Source organism: Triturus cristatus, chromosome 2_2 (genome assembly GCF_964204655.1).
Source record: "Triturus cristatus chromosome 2_2, aTriCri1.1, whole genome shotgun sequence".
NCBI lineage: Eukaryota > Metazoa > Chordata > Amphibia > Caudata > Salamandridae > Triturus > Triturus cristatus.
The window spans coordinates 840053208-840071163 of NC_140582.1; the positions used below are offsets into that span (position 1 = coordinate 840053208).

At 43.3% G+C, this 17956-nt stretch overlaps 1 protein-coding gene across 6 annotated transcripts in view; it reads left to right on the forward strand.

The window, feature by feature from the left end:
* Positions 1-17956, forward strand: part of ATP8A1 (ATPase phospholipid transporting 8A1) — a 1017459-nt gene that overhangs the window by 540323 nt on the left and 459180 nt on the right. The window lies entirely within an intron of this gene.

The window sequence follows — 17956 nt, forward strand, 5'->3', positions numbered from 1 at the left end:
GAATCACTGAGCTTTCTGGGGGGGGTTTCTATGTATTTTCTTTGAAGGAAATTATTTTCCAGGGCTATATTCCCTCCACGGTGCTCATACTTTAAAGCTTGTGATGAACACTGATTATCAAATGCCGTTTACTTCAAACACACAAAGGGAGATGGGAGGATACTTGCAATAAGTCTAACCACTGGCAGTCACTCCGGGTAGCATTCCAACCCATCGTTCTTTTTCCCACAATGCCACCTCAGATTAGACCCAGCCATATGCAAATCATTCTTGGCCCTGCTCCAATAGAAACTGGAACAGAACCAACCCAAGACCTTTCTGAACCGGAACACAAGCAACTCCAGGCCGGTTTTGTCCTGATTGGGGCTCGTCAGTCGAGTGTAGCTTGGTGTCAGTGGTACAGTGAGAATGGCACCCTTGCTGGGCATACCCATAGCCACTTAAGGTGTTACATCAAACACACAAAAGGTGTTGGAAGGATGCTTGCAATAAATCTAACCACTGGCAATCACTTGGGGGAACCTTCCAACCCAACGTTCTCTTTTTTTGTAAACTAAGTGTTGTTTACAGGCCCAGATTCAAAGAACTTTTGGTGTCTTGGGTGGGAAATCACAATATGGACATTTGCCAACTTTGTGCTTCTGTGCATCTTAAGGCCATTCGAGAAAGAGAACTCACATTTTTAGTCTCTATGAAGATTAGTTCAATTTAAACACCTAATCACCATGTATGAACACTTTCGATGTTCCAGGTGGTGCCTACGTTGCTAATCCAATCTTGGTTTTGGTTGTCCACACTGCAGGAGACATTGCAAAGAAACGTGTATTGCATGGATATTCTGTCAAGAGACTGAAGCCAGCGCGGGAGTAGATGAGTGAAATATTGTACTAGAATCAGGCCATTAAATGAGATATCTAGCTGTGTCAGGCCTGCTCTATCCAGATATGTATGTATGTAGGTAATTTTGTGATGTGGTATTTGTATAGAGCAAACCTAGTCAAAAGCCAAAATCTTCAGGCTGGAGGTATTAGGCTGTGCTGTGAGATTCGGGTGGGGGAGATAGCCAGAGGTACTACCATGGTTAACGTGTCCACACTCAAAGGCAGTGGCCAGTAGTACATTTTCAAAACGTTAGGGGTTAAATAGCTACCGTGAATCAGACCTAGCGTAGTAAGAGACTCAACTTGCCCCAGGGATTTTTAGAGGTGTGTGTGGTGTTGCTGCAGCTTGTGTTCGTGCCTTGCTGCAGAACTTCCTCATGCAGTCCTTCCTTTCGGATTCTGAGCGAGAATGTTATGGGTGGAATTTTTGAAGGAGCTGGTGCTGAAGCTGGCAGGGTGTGACCAAGCTGGCTGGAATTTCTGCAGATAAATACAGTCTGGAAGTTCTTCTGGACAGTTGCCATTCCTGTGTTTTCTGTCTACATTCGAAACCCCGCATATTTCTCCTCCAAGTAAAAAGGTAGTCAAGCACAACATTTTACAGTGCAATTCTGCATATATGTTTTCTAAAACACCAGCTTTTACAGCTAGTTCTCAAGGATCACTCTGAAGAAGCATTCAGTGAACTATTCCAACGCTGACAGGAAATCTCTAACCCAGTCAGCCCCCAACCCTGAAGCTGTGAAGACATAAGGGCAAACTGGTTTAAAATCGGGTGAAAATCATAGATTACACCTGCTGCTCAAATAATCTGGGTTTGCAGTGTCTCCACTTTCTTCCTGTTCACCTCACGCGTCATCCTGCCTTTTCCAAGAAGGTTCTCGGTCAGCGATACTCTACTCAGAAGGGGCAGGCTGGAAACATTCCCTTTACACAGCTCTCAATGTTGGGTCTAAGGGAGCAGATTTCTCCATCACGTTCGACTGATCGTACAAGCTTTGGCTCTTAGATTGGCACTCTAATCCGCAAACTAACAAGTGCTGATAGCAGGCAGAGCCCTTTGATAGCACTAACCCTGCACGCCAGGCCCAGGCCAGCAGTAGTAATGATGAATGCCATAAAACCCCACATCCGGATTAATTGTATTGTATTGCATCATTTGTATAGTGTTTATGCCCCTGCGGGTGCCACTGAAGTCCTTTCCTGCATGGGCACCATGCTGGGCCTTGTAGGGTGTGTATTTGGAAGCGTGCTGTCTTTATTTTAATTCTTACCTATGAACTATGTCCAAGTCGTGCGTTAGGACAACCGAGTGCTTTTATCGTTTTGTGCGCGCGCAGTTCTTAGCCGTGTGTGGATGAAGAGATGTGAGAGATAGAAAATGTTCAAAACATGCAAACTTTGCCCCTACGCATCCACCGGCGGAGTAAACCCCATGCAGTTGCTTTTAGGAGAACTGTAAAGGGTCGGGCAATGTATTTGCCTTAATGATAAGTGAATAAAGGTAAATCCAGTGCCTGGACTCATAGCAGTGCCTTCTACCTACCGGGAAGCATGTGCAGCCCCTGCCTGCAGCGCCCTCTTACAGACCGGTGCCATACACCGGCTCTACTGCTGGGGGAATTTGGTTTGATGCACGGCCAGGGGAGGGCAGTATAATCAGTTAACGTATGCAAGTACCATTGAGGTAAGTCTAGTTTTGTCCTTTGACCGTCCTGGACAACGCAAGAATTCGTCCCTCTGTGTACTGCTTACTGTGTAGAGCAAGACGTTTTTGAGCAGAAGAACATTCCGCCTGCATTTCTTTTTTTTCTCTAAATTTGAGTTAGTCAGATGCGAAACCAGAGGCAGCGAAATTAGAAAGTTTCAAATTTGCTTACTGTGGAATAAAAAAACAACAGTTTTCTCCAATCTCTGCTAGCGAACATTGATGGCCTGTCCTTAAATTGCTGTTTTGTGGAAACATAATTTCTCCATATCTATTTTTGCATTCGTTCGTTGTCACATTAAACCCAAATATTTTAGCTTTGCCAATGTTTGTCTGATATGGCCCCCAAAGCTTGAAACGATTTTTCCCTCAGGGTTCGCTATGAACGAAACTTTTTGGTATTCTCTGAAAAAGCTCAAAGCGCCGAGGTAACCTGAGAGGTACAGTTGGCCGCTATGGAACTCTCAAGATGAACATTACATCAACGAGGGATCTTTGCTTCGGCGCACTTTAATGAAACTGTCTAAATGCTACATCTGCGAATGACCCCGGGTGACCCGCGCCCAAAAACAATTATTTAAACTGCTCTTTAGTTTCATCGTTTTTTTAATCTGTAAATTATGTGCTGGAAGTCCGTGCATGTTTCAAAAATGAAATGTACTGAGCCTTCCAGCAGATGGCGACAACAGATCAGGTAACGCGGCCTTTTCCACTTTCTTCAGTCACATAATTTATTCTGTTCATTTTGTATCGCACTTTTTGCCTCATCTGAAGACCAGCGTCCAAAACACAAACACTTAGCACTGGTAGGAAAAACATGGCAAATGCAACTGTTTTAAAAAAAAATCTTGTGACACGGGGAGGAGCAAATAGTATGTCCACAAATTAAATTAACATAGTGAATTTGAAAAAAAAAATGTTCCCCTGGTTTCAAATGTGAAATAAAATTTGACAAAATCATTTTATCACGTTTTATTGAATAAGTATTAAAAATAGTACAATGCACGGAAATAATAAAATGCTAGGGATCGTATTACAGCGCAACCCGTGTTACCATGTAGCAGAACCACAAATCCCACATATTACAAATTTCAGATTCTGAATTAATGAGTACTCACAAATTCGAAATATATTTATTGGAACATCGTAATTTTAATGCGTAGCAACAACCTCTGATATGCATTCCTAACTCATTTTCCTGTAAATTGCCGCATTTACAGAAAATCAAATTTAGAACAACAGTACATCAGATTAAGAAGATTTTTGTTGGGAAAGACTTAATATTATTTAAGAAATACTTTTCTTTTGCCAATTGTAGTCGCCTCTAGACAAGAGTTTCTGTGAAATTAGTTTTTTAATTGTGTTGTTCATCTGAACAATGCTCTGCCTATCTCAAGAGCTTCACCTTTTGACTTGTTATAAAATGGAATAGGATGTTGACAATCTTATCACACAGGCCAGCGACTTATCTCAACCTAATTCTTCCCCTTACAAGGGCCAGACTAACAAGAAAAAAATATACACGAGTACATTAGTATGAGCCGATTTACTTTTTTTTTTACTTGATTTTGACCCGTGTAATGTAATTCGTTCCTGTTTTTTTAATGCATGTCTCCCGTATTGGTGGGGGGACACCATAATCAATAGTCCGTCTTCCCCACTGCAGTTTTAGTAAGGCAGGCGTTGCTGATCAGCAATATGTGGGGTAAAGAACCACCACCCAAGTCATTTAACATCGATTCTAGTGCAGTGGTTCTTAACCCTTTGACGTCTGTGGACCCCCACCGAGTTATCACCGGAAGCCCGGGATCCCGGCCTACGCATTTTGAGGATTTGAACTGCAAACTTATACACACATTGTAAGAAACAAGCACTTATCAAATAAGTACACAAATTATAAAATATTTTATTAAATTCACAAACAAATTTAAAAAAAAACTTTTATTGTAATAGGAAGGTTGGACCCTTTCTAAACTAAGTTGAGGCCACTCATCCTCAATAGTATATTTTATTTGATGCACTTGCACTTCTCCCACGAATCTATCTGAAAATACTAACTTAATTTATAGTTTTCAATGTCCTTTTAATTTACAAAACGTCTTAAAAGTTTCGATTTTACATTTGCTTCTTTATTTGTAGTCATTTTAGTGATCTATTACTATTTAAAACCTTTTTTTTTTATTTCAAAGCAGTCGCGGACTGCCTGAGAAGGCTTCACAGACCCATAGAGGGCTCCGGACCACAGGTTAAGAACTACTGTTCTAGAGCATATGTACACCCAGACACGTTTCTTGGTGACACGCCTACCACACACATCCGAAACCCAAAAAATAAGTCTTGAGCAAAATGTTCCATCGTTATTTAAAATGTTGATAGGGATATAATTCCACAAGGCTGGGGGCTAGCACCTAGAAACCCCATCCAGCCATATCTATTGGGTTGAATCTTGGAATGACAAATTGAGAAGACTCAGTTGAAAGAAGGAGGGTACACCTCGGAACAGCTCTTAGAATAATTTCTTTCATAAAGATGGGAGAGTGACTGAACATGATGAGATGTACTTTAAGTTTAATCTTAAAAAGATACCCACTCACCTCTAGTGACCCCAGGACTCGGAACAAGAGAGATGAGTGTACAGAACTTGCCCTAGAAGGGGGATTGCCAACCACACTCTGGGCCACTTGCTACAGATGCACCATACATCTTAGAAGGCCAAGAAACAGTGAGTTGGAATTGTCCCGAAGAGAACCTGCCTGGCCCATGATTACTGAAATTCAGCCAGACTACATAAACCAAAGAAGACTTTTACTGAGACGTGAAAGCTGATAATAGCACGAAGATGCGATACCTGCGACCTGTGGATGATTATCAGCAGGACCCCCAGGTTGCTTGCTACCGTAACAGGAACTGTTCATTATCCCAGATCCTGAGATGAAAATGTGTGGCTGCAGAGATCCAAACTGCTTCCAGTCCGCATCATTTCTGTTGGATCTGTGTCTGGCTAAAGCCATGTGCTGCCCATCCATCCCCATAGCTCCATCATACACTGTCGGAGCTTGCATGCTATTACCTTGCCATCTAACTAGAGAGGCACCTGGGTAACTTTGGCATATACAGTGAAAGCCATATGATCAGATGAGAAGAGCAACTGGGCCAACAACATATTAAAAGCTTGGTGATATTGTGAAACATTTTGGAACACCAAAGGTCGGCCTTTTAGAAGTAGATTGTAAGGGTGTGGAATTTTCTAAAACACCTACTTATCCATTGGACAAGATGCTTGATGAATCGGCTTGTCCTATAAAAAGAGCAGCTTTTCCATAAATCTACAAATAGGGGTTGGAAGTAGGCAGGAAACACTAGGAATTTTTCCAAGCTTCAGACCGGATCCAAAACTTGTTTAGCAATTGCTGTTGTGCACTGATGGTGCAAAGCCACTGAGATGTCCGATGGCACCCCTACCACTCCTTATCACCACATGAGAGCAATTACTAAAAAAAGTTCTGTTATAACTGGGGGTCTCTAGTTGGCTGAGGTAGGTACCTTAGGCCAAATAGGGACCCTGGCTTCCAAGTCAGGGAAAGGAAGGACACCAGATAGCCCCTGCTCACCCCCTCGGTAGCTTGGCACGAGCAGCCAGGCTTTACTTCAAGGCAAGTGTGGAAATTATTTGGAACCACGCTCTCAGTTACCCAATAATGACACCACAAATGGACTCCACACGAGTTTCATAAAAACTAGTATATGTTTATATAAAAAGATACACGATGAGACCACATGATATAAATCCAACATATGCGTATTTGTAATCTTCCTCCTGGCCGGTTATTAAGCCACAAATAGCTTGGCATCAAGAGGGTTCAAATATCAATCCAAGGGCCAACCACTGATAGTAGGAGCAACTTTGTTCCAACCACTGGCAATATGTCCGCAAAATTGGCCTGGCCCTAAACCTCTTTAATTGTTAATTAAGAAAATCTGCAATACAACCCTTCAAGAGCTCCCAGAAAGTGTACCAGCCCAACTCACACAAAAGTGATGTGATTCGTGAAAAAGGTGTGAAGAATGAGAAGGCACCTCACGTACGCAACACCAGGAAGGCTGCCAGCTGGTTCTCGCTGGTATGCCCACGTTTTGTCATCATCGGTTGCCAACTCAAAAAAGAAGATAGTGTCCAGTAAAAAGAAAGTTAGAGAACAGAGATAATTTTAGCAGGGGGCTTGTGTTGAGCCACGGAAGAGGGCTGAAAAAGCTTGTGTGGTTTACGCCGAGCCGGATTTGAGTTCATTCGGCTTCGGAGACAGTCAAAGTGAAAGTAATGGTGCTGCAAGATGCAGACAATTGTTAAAATTCGCCATGATGAATTGCAACCTTTTTTCCTCAGTGGAACGGGGCGGCATATATTGGTGGTGTTAACGTCTGGCCGGAGTAAAGTACATTCGGCTTTTAGAGACAGATAAAATGAGACGGATGGTGCTGCTAGGGGGAGAGAATTACCAAAATCGCTGTCTCAAAATTTATACTGCGACTTGATGATGAATTGCAAACCTCCCTTTTCCACAGGTTGAACACGCGCTAGTTGCAGCGCATTTTAAAGAATCGGAAAAAGAAAAGTAAATACAATTCCGATTGGCTTTGTGAAGGCTGGTATGAGCGTCCTCGGCCTTTATATGGTAAATATCAGTATGGGAACTAGCATTTTGGTGTAATCGATGAATGGTTGGTCCAACTTTTATTGAAGTATAAATAGAAAATAGTCACTCTATTTGTCTTCTGTTCTGCTTTTTATACAGCCCTTCCATAAACAGTAAAGTGGATGTCCAGTTAAACGAGTGCAAAAAAAACCCCATGCCCTGATGAAATTGCCGAAAGACTAGTGGCAATGAAACATGTTGGCCTTCTTTATAAAGGTTAGCGACATTTAGTGCTTTTATTTTGAGTGAACTCACTGGTTGTGAATAAAGAGTTTGTCCTTTATAGTGAGTTTATATCTCAATTTTACTGTTGCTCTGAACAAACTGTTCTTAGCAATTCACTGGGTTTCTTCATTCTCACTCTTTGTTTATGGGGACAGCAAAGTTTTTCTGCTAAAATTATCTCTGTTCTCTAACTTTCTTTTTACTGGACACTATCTTCTTTTTTGAGTTGGCAACCGATGATGACAAAACGTGGGCATACCAGCGAGAACCAGCTGGCAGCCTTCCTGGTGTTGCGTACGTGAGGTGCCTTCTCATTCTTCACACCTTTTTCACGAATCACATCACTTTTGTGTGAGTTGGGGTGGTACACTTTCTGGGAGCTCTTGAAGGGTTGTATTGCAGATTTTCTTAATTAACAATTAAAGAGGTTTAGGGCCAGGCCAATTTTGCGGACATATTGCCAGTGGTTGGAACAAAGTTGCTCCTACTATCAGTGGTTGGCCCTTGGATTGATATTTGAACCCTCTTGATGCCAAGCTATTTGTTGTTGTTATTAGACTTTGAGTGGAGGGCAGCTTGGCATTCTTCCCTCTAAAGCTCCAATTTGAAATCGGTTATTAAGCCAGCCAGGCCTTGTAGGTTCTGGGGATATTAATGAGCAATTCTAGATGATCCAGTGCCGTCCTAATGCAATGCTATGCAGTTCGTAATGCAAGAATCAGGCACTTTGCTATGTAAAAATAATGCAGTTCGTTATGCAACAATCAAGCAGTTCGTAATGCCAAAATAATACAATGCGTAACGCAACAATCAGGCAGTTCATTATGTAAACTAATGCAATGCGTAATGCAATAATTAGATAGTTTGTTATGCAAAGTAGTGCAATGCGTAATGCAACAATCGGGCAGTTCATAATGCAGAAAGAATGCAATGCGTACTGCGACAATCGGGCAGTTCGTAATGCAGAAATAATGCAATGCGTAATGCAACAATCAGGTAGTTCGTAATGCAGAAATAATGTAATGCGTAATACACTCCAGCACCGTTCACAGTGCTTTAGGCGGTCTCTCCGCCACTCCATTCGTACTGACTCGCAGTCAGCTTCCGCCAACATATGCCCCCAACACAGGTATGGTGTACACCAAAGTGCAGCTCTGCACTCTGGCCCTGGTACTGCCACTCCTCGGCAAGTACGAGCTGAAGCAGAGGCTTGCACTGCAAGAATGGGAGAGGCTGAGAGCGTCTCCCCGAGCCCGCACCCCGCCCCAGGTGGTGACACACATTACCTGGGGGTGCGACCTCGCTCTCCTCTCCCGTTCTCACGACTTGGGCCTCCGATGCGACTTTGTGGATTCCGGGCAGTGGCGATAACGAAGATCTCAGACTGCAACAGGGCACACACACACAGCGTTGCTGAGACTCCCTTGAGCTTTGGGTGTGCTTGATCACAGGGCAGTCCTCAAAAAGGGCTCAGGCTGCAAGAAGCACACGCACACAGCGTCGCTGAGACTCGCTTGGACTTCAGGTGCCCATGATCACAGGACAATTCTTACGAGGGTCTCAGACTGCAAAAAGCACACGCACACAGCGTCGCTGAGACACACCTGGAACATTTTGTGTTCCTGAGTTTCCACAACAGGGAGCCAGCTCACCTCTGGCCCTTGGGGACAAGTTACTTCAGGACACAGCACACAGCAAAGTCTTTTCAAGCAGGGGGACACAGCACACAGCAAAGTCCCTTAGCCTCTCCTTGGTTAAATCCGCAAACTGCAGGCCAGCCCCAGAACACACAGCAAGGGTCAGTCCTTTCCTTCAGTTTCTTCAGCTGTTTCTTCTTTGGCCGAGGTTCCTCTTGACCACGAAGTAGTTTCAATCCTTTTCAGTCTTGATCAATCCAACAATCAGGGGTTTCAGCTCTCATTGTTATAACCCCTCCAAGTCTTTGAAGTCTTTGTGTTCAGGGGGGCACAGACCCCTGTCCAAACCAGTTCTGGGTGTCTCCCTGCCAGTGACACCTTCTTCCTTTGATAGTGGGGGTTTGGATCCTTAATCACTCTGCAGGAGATGGAGCCATTGTTTTATGGCAGCAACCCAGGCCTCTTCACCTCCAGGGGCTACTTCTCCCCACTACACTCCAGATGCAGGTCAGCCTGTTGCGGTCTCACCTCCTCCCCTGGGTCAAGACATTCCCCAGATCCTATCACTTTCAGATCCAGACACTCAATCCACAACCAGGCAGAGACAAACAGAAATGTTAGAGCACAAAAACCCATCCACTTCTAAAAGAGTGGTTTCTAAACACATAATGCAAAAAACACCTTCACAAAAAGATGTGTTATTGAATTGTGAGTTCAGGCACACTAAACTTCACCTCTCCATCTTAAACCGTTGGGAATATAGGCTGGAAACATATTACACAGCCTCCCCATTCTGTTCTATGGGCAAGATGGCCTTTCAACAGTGAAAAACGAAATGGAGAGTATTTTACTGTCAGGACATGGTACACACCTCAGTACATGTCCTACCTTTCACATACACTGCACCCTGCCCAGGGGGTACCTTGGACCTACCATGGGGATGTCTGATGTGCATAGAAAGGGAAGGGTAAGGCCTGGCAAGTGGGTGCACTTGTCAGGACAACATGGCAGTTTAACAAACTGCGTGCAGACACTGCAGTGGCAGGCCTGAGTTTTCTCTCTAGGGCTACTTGTGTTGATGGCACAATTAGTGCTGCAGGCCCACTTGTAGCATTTGCATTACCAGCCCTGGCACACATAGTGCACTTTACTAGGGGCTTTACTAGTAAGGCAAACAAACCAATCATGAACAACCAATTACCATAACACTTTACAGAGGGAGCACTTGCACTTTGACACTGATCAGTAGTGGCAAAGTGCCCAAAGCATCTTAGTTGGCAACACCATGTCAGAAAAAAGGTCTAGGGGGAAAGCAAAAAGTTTAGGGAACTTTAGCCAAAAAAGGCCAAGTCAAACATGTTCCATATCCAGTTGGCAATTGTAAGTATTCAGAAAGTGAGGAATCTGCAGTTAGATACAGTATCCACCAGAACGCGTATTTCCTTAGGTAAATGACTTAATCTTTTCTCTAAGAACTATACCAGATGGTTGCCATTAAAGCACACACAAATCTCAGTAAAGTGTTTGTTTGAGATTATAATAATAACTTTGTATTTGGCTCTTTCACGTTACCATAGTGGAAAATGTTTATTCTTCTAAGACCTACTCATTGTATGATTTCGCACAAGCTTACATAGATTTTAAAACCTTATAAGGCACTCATTTGATGTATTCCTATGCATGGAGTAGAGCTATGTCATTATCTTATGAAGGTTGAAGTACACTTAGCCATTTATAAACAAAACATTACAGTTAATGGCAACATTCCATACCCTATCAAAAGCACTTTACTTTCAGGCAAACATATCAATTGGCCATCTTAAGGTTGCAATATCATGATTTCTGCAATGCAATGGTTTTTCCCAAATATGTTTCAGCAGCTGCCATTATTACAAATACTTTTAATACTTTTATTGTTGTTTGGCAATAGCTGTTTAAGACTATGTAGAGAAAAATAATGCTGTGTTGTCACAGGGAATGGCATCAGCAATACCATGCTCAGCAAAAAATGAAAGAAAGACTACATAGATTGAAAGGCTTAAAATGAAGAAAGAAGCTTTCATGTACACTTCTCAGATAGTTCAAATTCAATCAAAACCATGTTAGTACAGATTCATTCAAAACCCTGTCAAAACAGGCAATCTGAACACAGTGCTCTATATATGTAATATTTGTCTCATCATTCTCTCATTTTAGAGGGCCAGATTCCGAATGGGTCCTTATTACAGACTCTGGTGTAAACAAAGTTTTGCATCCACAGATGCGTTACAGCATTTGACAAATGCCCACACATCTGAGAATGTTGCCCGGCAGATTTTTCCAGGACAAAGCTGATGGAAGCTGCATAAGAACAACTGTTCTGAATGTGGAAAGAGTCGTCATTATGGGGTTTATAAACTCTGATACCAAAAAGTATTCCTCATTTTGAACAGAAAAACTTTGAATGGGGAAGGGAAAATTTGAATTATGTGATATCAACAGTTCTCTGTGGTGAAATTACGCTCTTCTGGTAAATACAGCAAACATGGAATATCGCTTAAGCATTTCACATATTGTCATGCTCTCATGGCACAGATCACCCCTAACTATGGCACAGTCCCAGTAGCATTCACACTGCATGTTTTTATATTTATCCTTATTCCCTTCTGATTTTAATTTAAACTTTTATTCCTAAAGGAACTGGTGTAATTTCTGCTCGTCTCTTGGATGCAAGATACTCATTAGGTCTCGCTTATAGACAGCTTTAGCTGTCTTGAGAGAACAGTCACCATCACGCATCACACCTAGAACAAAATAGGGTTATCCAATCTTACCTCAGTAGATGGGTGAATAATGTGAACAACAAGAAACTCTTGAAGGTATTACTTTAAATACATTTTTGTCATAACGTTTAGATTGGTCATTCAGGATCCAATCAAACCAACTCAATTGATGGATATAATTTATGTAGAAAGAATCTTTTGAAGGCATAGAAAAAAGATAGGTAAGTATTCTGTGCTACTGTATGAAAAATAGCAGAAAATGTATAGATGTGCATTCTATACAAGATAAGGAAGAACAAACAAATAAATGAAAGGTCACATACATACAAAAATCCACCAGATAAGACTTACAAGTGTCTGTTATGTTTGAATTCACAAAAGATGCTATGTAGTGAACAGTACAATTTAGTCTACCTCAGTTTATTCACATCAGCCCATATAAAGTAGAACTATTTGAATTACTATCCTTTGTACTTTTACTCTTAAGATTTTGGTTTCTTGACTGCTCATTTCAAAGTTTATGCTTCAATGTGCTTTACTTTCCTATTTTTACTTTCCATTTCCTTAATGGATGGCTCACCATGATAGAACATGAAAGTGAAACAACCGAAGTGGCTGCTGATGCATTGTGACGCGTTTGACTTCTAGAGACGGAGAGGCCTTTTTATATCACTGGGCATTTCCCTAGTGGGCTGGGGCCCTTGGAGGTTGGCTTTGAAAGTACAGGTCTGCCCCATGGCCTGTATTAGTGGTATGGCACACTATCTTTGTTTGTGCCACAGTGCACCATTAAACAGGTGCACGGGGAGCAAACTGAGACAGGGTGTCCTATTGAAATGTATGCGCTGCACTGGGTGCAGTGCATTCAGTAACATATGGAGAGGCTTCTTCAAAGCCGCTCTGTGTTTCACAGGGAAGACTGCATTGCGCATTGCACTTTGAAGAGGTAAGAGAGATCCCCTTGCAGGCAGGTGCAGTGAGTGGCTGCACCCGCCTGCAGAGGGATATATGGAGGGTCCCCTTTTCAACCATCCAGAGTGCTGCCATTAGAGGGTGCACTGATAGTGCGCCACCTTTTTTGACTGAACTCTTTCTTGGATGTTAGGAGCTGGGTAGCCCACCCTAGTGGTGTGGCTATCTCTGGGCTACACGTCCACGGGAAAAAATCTGGTTGGTTACTGGTTCCCCTCACTGTTTCTGCCGCCAGCCTGTCTACCTGAACGAAGGGACAGCCCTACATGGGTAGGATTCCCATTTGTCCACCAAAAGAGGCTTCCCTCCTAGAAGCTCACCTTTTGGGCCAACACCCTATGTGGCTTCCTGCAAAGGGGAGGTAGCAACTCCCTCTGTAGCAGGCTTCTATTGTTCCTGAGCCTGAGAGACATATACACTACTTGCCAGGCAGGCAGAAGGCTGTCTGGTGGCCAGCAACCATGCAAGGCCACTGGATAAACTGGGCAACAGTGTGGCAACTTTCTAAAAGTTGCCTTACCTTAAAAGTGACATTGAATTCGACTTGGGCATTAAGTCTGATTTAATGCCACAATGAATTTGATACATTGAAATACCAATTTTAGTAGTCCCATTCAGAAGTGAGCTGGGCTGAGAGGTCAGCTGGTAACTCTTTGTTAGGCAATAGGGCTACTAACTTTTCCACAGCAAAAATAACAACTTGAAAGTTTTGCAGTTAGGACATATTAAAAGTATATGTGCTACATATGTAATATATAGCAGTCTACTGAAGAAATAAAAACATTCTAAGAGGTTCACTGATACACCTGGTCCTTTAAACCAACAAAGAAGAGATTGGCACGGAAGCTGTAATATCAAGAAAGCATATTTATTAACCTCACATGAGGGAGATTGCGTCACACAGTACCCTCAGGCCACTGTAGAAGGCATTCTAAGGAGTACAGCGAACTTATATACCCACACAGGGGCTCAAAAGGAGGCGGTACAAGTACACATGAGAAGAGTTACACACATAGATGGTCATACAGAAAATGCACAGTCAACAAGTAGGAGGAGTAATGAGTTGCTGACATCAGTTAGAACAGCCTGACAGTTCTATACTAGGAGCAGGTGCATTCTGGCAGCTACAGGTCTTTCTGAGCATGTGCAAGGCTCTGGAAGAGGGAGAAAGCACATGGCTAACTAAAATGGCTACCAGGAACAAAATGGCTTTTAGCTCATGCTAACAGCAATTCCTGCAATCTTTAACACTACCTTAGGGCTCCATAGGCCTTCTTTAGGGGAGACTCATATATTGTTAAGGGGAGTGGGCACTTGGCTATTGCTTTAAATGGCAAAGTCGCACTAGCAGTTTTAAAATTGCTCTTCCAGGCTGCAGTGACAGGCTGTGAGCCATTTTTGCACCTTGTCATACACAGGGTGGCACAATTCGAGCCAGGGACTTACAAGTAAGTCAGCTAATGCCAATTGGGGATAGCCAATTCAACATACAATTTTAAATGGGTTATAACACTGCAAACCCTGGTTTTCATGGCAGCCCTCAGCGCACTCTGAGTCAAAAAACCAGCAGCATTATCAGTCCAAAACTTTGAGGATGAGAATGCAAAAAGAGGCATTTCCTTACAAGAATGGTAAAGGTATAAAAACATTGGCTAAGCCATTAGGTCGGTGTTAGCCTTTTCGAGGTGTGACTTATTGGGTTTGCCAGTGCATGTTTTGACTATTTCAGCCTCCGATGTGCCCACTCCGACTCACAAGGACTGTGGGATGCTAGCTCCTGGTGTTTATTGACACTTCACTGGCCTAACGAAAAGGTCAACGGAAGGTGATTACGCTTTCTGTGTTTATAGACTCACTGCAGAGAATACGGTGGTTGCAAGTGATTAAAAACTTTAAAGCTCAATACGTCATTGTGAGACATGCCTTGCCTTGTGCATTGGACGGGTTAACACGGCAAGAGCTAGGTTCATCTATAAAACGTTATTGAACTTTTTAAGACAGGAGCTTGCATGGAAATAGTTCTGTTGTCTAACGCATGAGGGCGTGTGTTCTTTTGTTGGCCTGCAGTGTGTTTCAGCAGCTGGTACGTTTCCCCTGTCATTTTTCCTCTCACCGTGTTAAAGTCAACCCCTGACTGCTCCTTAGAAATGAAAGAGGCTTGCTTGCCCCCGTTGGGAAGACCACCATGTTAACAACATTATTCTCCTCGTGAGTTTTTGGATCTGCTGTTTACTAGTGCTCTCAAAGGTGTTCATTTCTTTCCAAGAAAAGCTGCCAATGAAAATGGAGACTTCTGAACATAAGATTTTCCACCATCCTGCGCTCCAGAAGTTTTACTGAAAACCTCCGATCTAAAACCTATTCAGATCTCGCCATACGGATTTTATCCATTTTTTTATGGCTCGTTTCATTCCCTGTGAGTTTATTAAAAGCCACCCGTGGCAGAAACACATATGTGGTTAGAATGATGTTTCAGAACACTCATGCGTTGCTAGTATCGACAGCAACAAACAGTTCATATATTGAATGCGTTGTCTTCGTGTGTGAAATAAAACACAAGAACAAGACGAGACTTTTCCAAATTAATGAGGCGATCTGTTTAGTCGCCGACTGATTGTAATTGCTGCCATACAAACAGTACGATTTGCAAGAGGCCTGTCAGTAAAGCCAACAAACCTTGCCCGTGGATTCCAAAGTGCCATGCAAAGCTGTGACCCTCGGCAAAAGCGGATGTGCATTTCAGCAGAGCCAGTCAACAGAGCTTTAGCAGCTAGTTCTGTGTAAGTCCTGATAAAGTATTCTTGAAGATTGAAACTTTGTCTGGTTAAGCCTCACATGTGTGCGACCTTTCCCAAAGTGACCCCTGGCAAATCATAGAATTGTTCCTCCAGAATCTATGGTGTAATTACTTGGTTTTCTGGGGCCAGAATAACTCCTCCCAGTGTGATGTGAATATGCATGTAGGTAGTGGTATATACTTTTTTGTCTTATCCTAGCTTGAGTCTGATATACAAATTCCAGTGAGGCCTACCAGAATGAGCTGCACTCGTTAGCCACTGTTGGGGTTTTTCCCCTCCTGGTTACCCCTCAAGTTTGAAAAAGTGGTGGCTTCTGCCGGCTTTTTCCTGGCACCTTTCTTTGAATTTTCAATGTGGTTTGGTGTATTTAAGCTGCCACTGCCCATCTCCCTACCAAGGTGGGGTCCTTCCACCCCCAGAAATAGTTAATACAAATGTTTCACGTCCCTTATTCAAATGAGTAATTAAGAGTATCTTCAATTTCAACTTCATTGTAACCCATCCTCCTCGCTTGGCTGTCACTCTGTTTGACACTTACAATGCATTTCTTATTATTCTGTTTCTGGCCCTTTAGGCAAGCAGTGGTGTCGTGCTAGGGGTGCGTAGGGGTATTGAAAGCGCCTCCAGGCAGTCTATTCTTCAGGAATTGTGCCTACATGATCCCGCTGTAACAGAGAGAGAGTTGCACCCTATTTCCGGACCGCCTTCCTTTGCCACAGAAGCGCTCCGACAGTTCAAATGTGAATATTTGCTTAATTTATAAGCCACTCTCCCCACGTTGAATGGACTCCACGTGATGTGAAAAGGACAGGATAAGAAAATAGTAAAGAAAATAAGGAAGTGCAATGGAAGAACAGCCTGATTTGTGCTACTCTGCCAAGAATGCAATTACTTCTGAAGCAGAAACGTTTTGCTCCTTTGCGAAATGAATGTCAATTTGGATTACTTTAACTTCAAGGAGAGGACTATTCAGGAGCTGAGGTACCTATATGGTAAATATTTGCACCTCTTCTCCATCTAAGTATGGTCTTACTGTCTCTTAGGAAGAACTAAGGGGCCTATTAGGATGGTGGGCGGACCTGAGTCCGCTCCCCATCCCCGCGGTGTTGGGACCGGCCGCCAGACATGCGGCGGTCCCGCACCGCGAATTAACATGCGAGCGCCACCTTGGCAGTCGCATTCCGCATTTTAACATTGCAGCGGGTGCTGCTTACAGCAGCACCCGCCGCACAGTCAAAATAGCATGCCTGGCATGTCACTGCACCACATGGCAGACATCCCAATGTTGCCTGCCACTTGGTGTAGTGACATGTTGGGGGGTACCATAGGTACCCCCTCCACCCCCCCGGGGGTCCCGCAGCGGGCCCCCAAGGCCAATCTCCCCCAGCCTTTCCATGGCGGCATCACCGCCATGGGAAGGCCTTTAAAAATCCACATCCTATTATGGCTGCCAGTGCCTGCTAGGCACCACCACCACCATATTGGAACCCCTGCCTGCCGACGCAAAAGCGGCGGACGGACTTTCCATCCGCTGCGATACCCACCGCCATCGTAATATGACAGGGGGTATTTCACATCGGCTCGGCGGTGACATCGTAATGAGCCCCTAAATTTCTAGATCTCAAAACACTTGGGATGTACATTCTCCATCACATATGGAGAGACTGTGTCATGTAGACATTTCTACCTTAGACTTTGAAGGTTATTGTCGTGGAGCAAGAAGCCAATGTAATTAATGGCTGTCTTGTGAAATGTGATTGTTATTTTTATATTCTAGAAATATACCAACAGGTGCATTTTAACTTGATTGTAATTTGGCTTGTAGAAAGGCTATGAGCTCAGCATGAAAGCTGTTGGCATATTTCAGTTTAATGTTTTTCATGGTTCCCATGGCACATTGTTTGTGATTGACATGGATGCAGGGAAGCAGGCGTTTCACCTGGAAAGTCGGCAAAAAGATGACCTGAATTACAGTGCCAGCATGAGAGTCAAAGCTCAATTCGGCATCCTTTATTAGTTCTAGCTTGCATGCCCTGCCAGCATAGGTGATGAACTCAAGAATGTGATTTTCTCTGCTGAAAATAAAAGTGGGTGGGGACCTAATTACACGACCTCCATCTTGCGATAGTTCAGTTTGAGTCCAACGGAGATCCAACACTTTTTAGAAGTCATATAGAGAGTTACTGCAAGCAGACCGTGAAAAATAAGTCCCCCGCCCTGCTTAGCTAAGAGACTGAGACTGGTCAGTGTCAACCTCCCCATTTAAATTCCGAAATAGT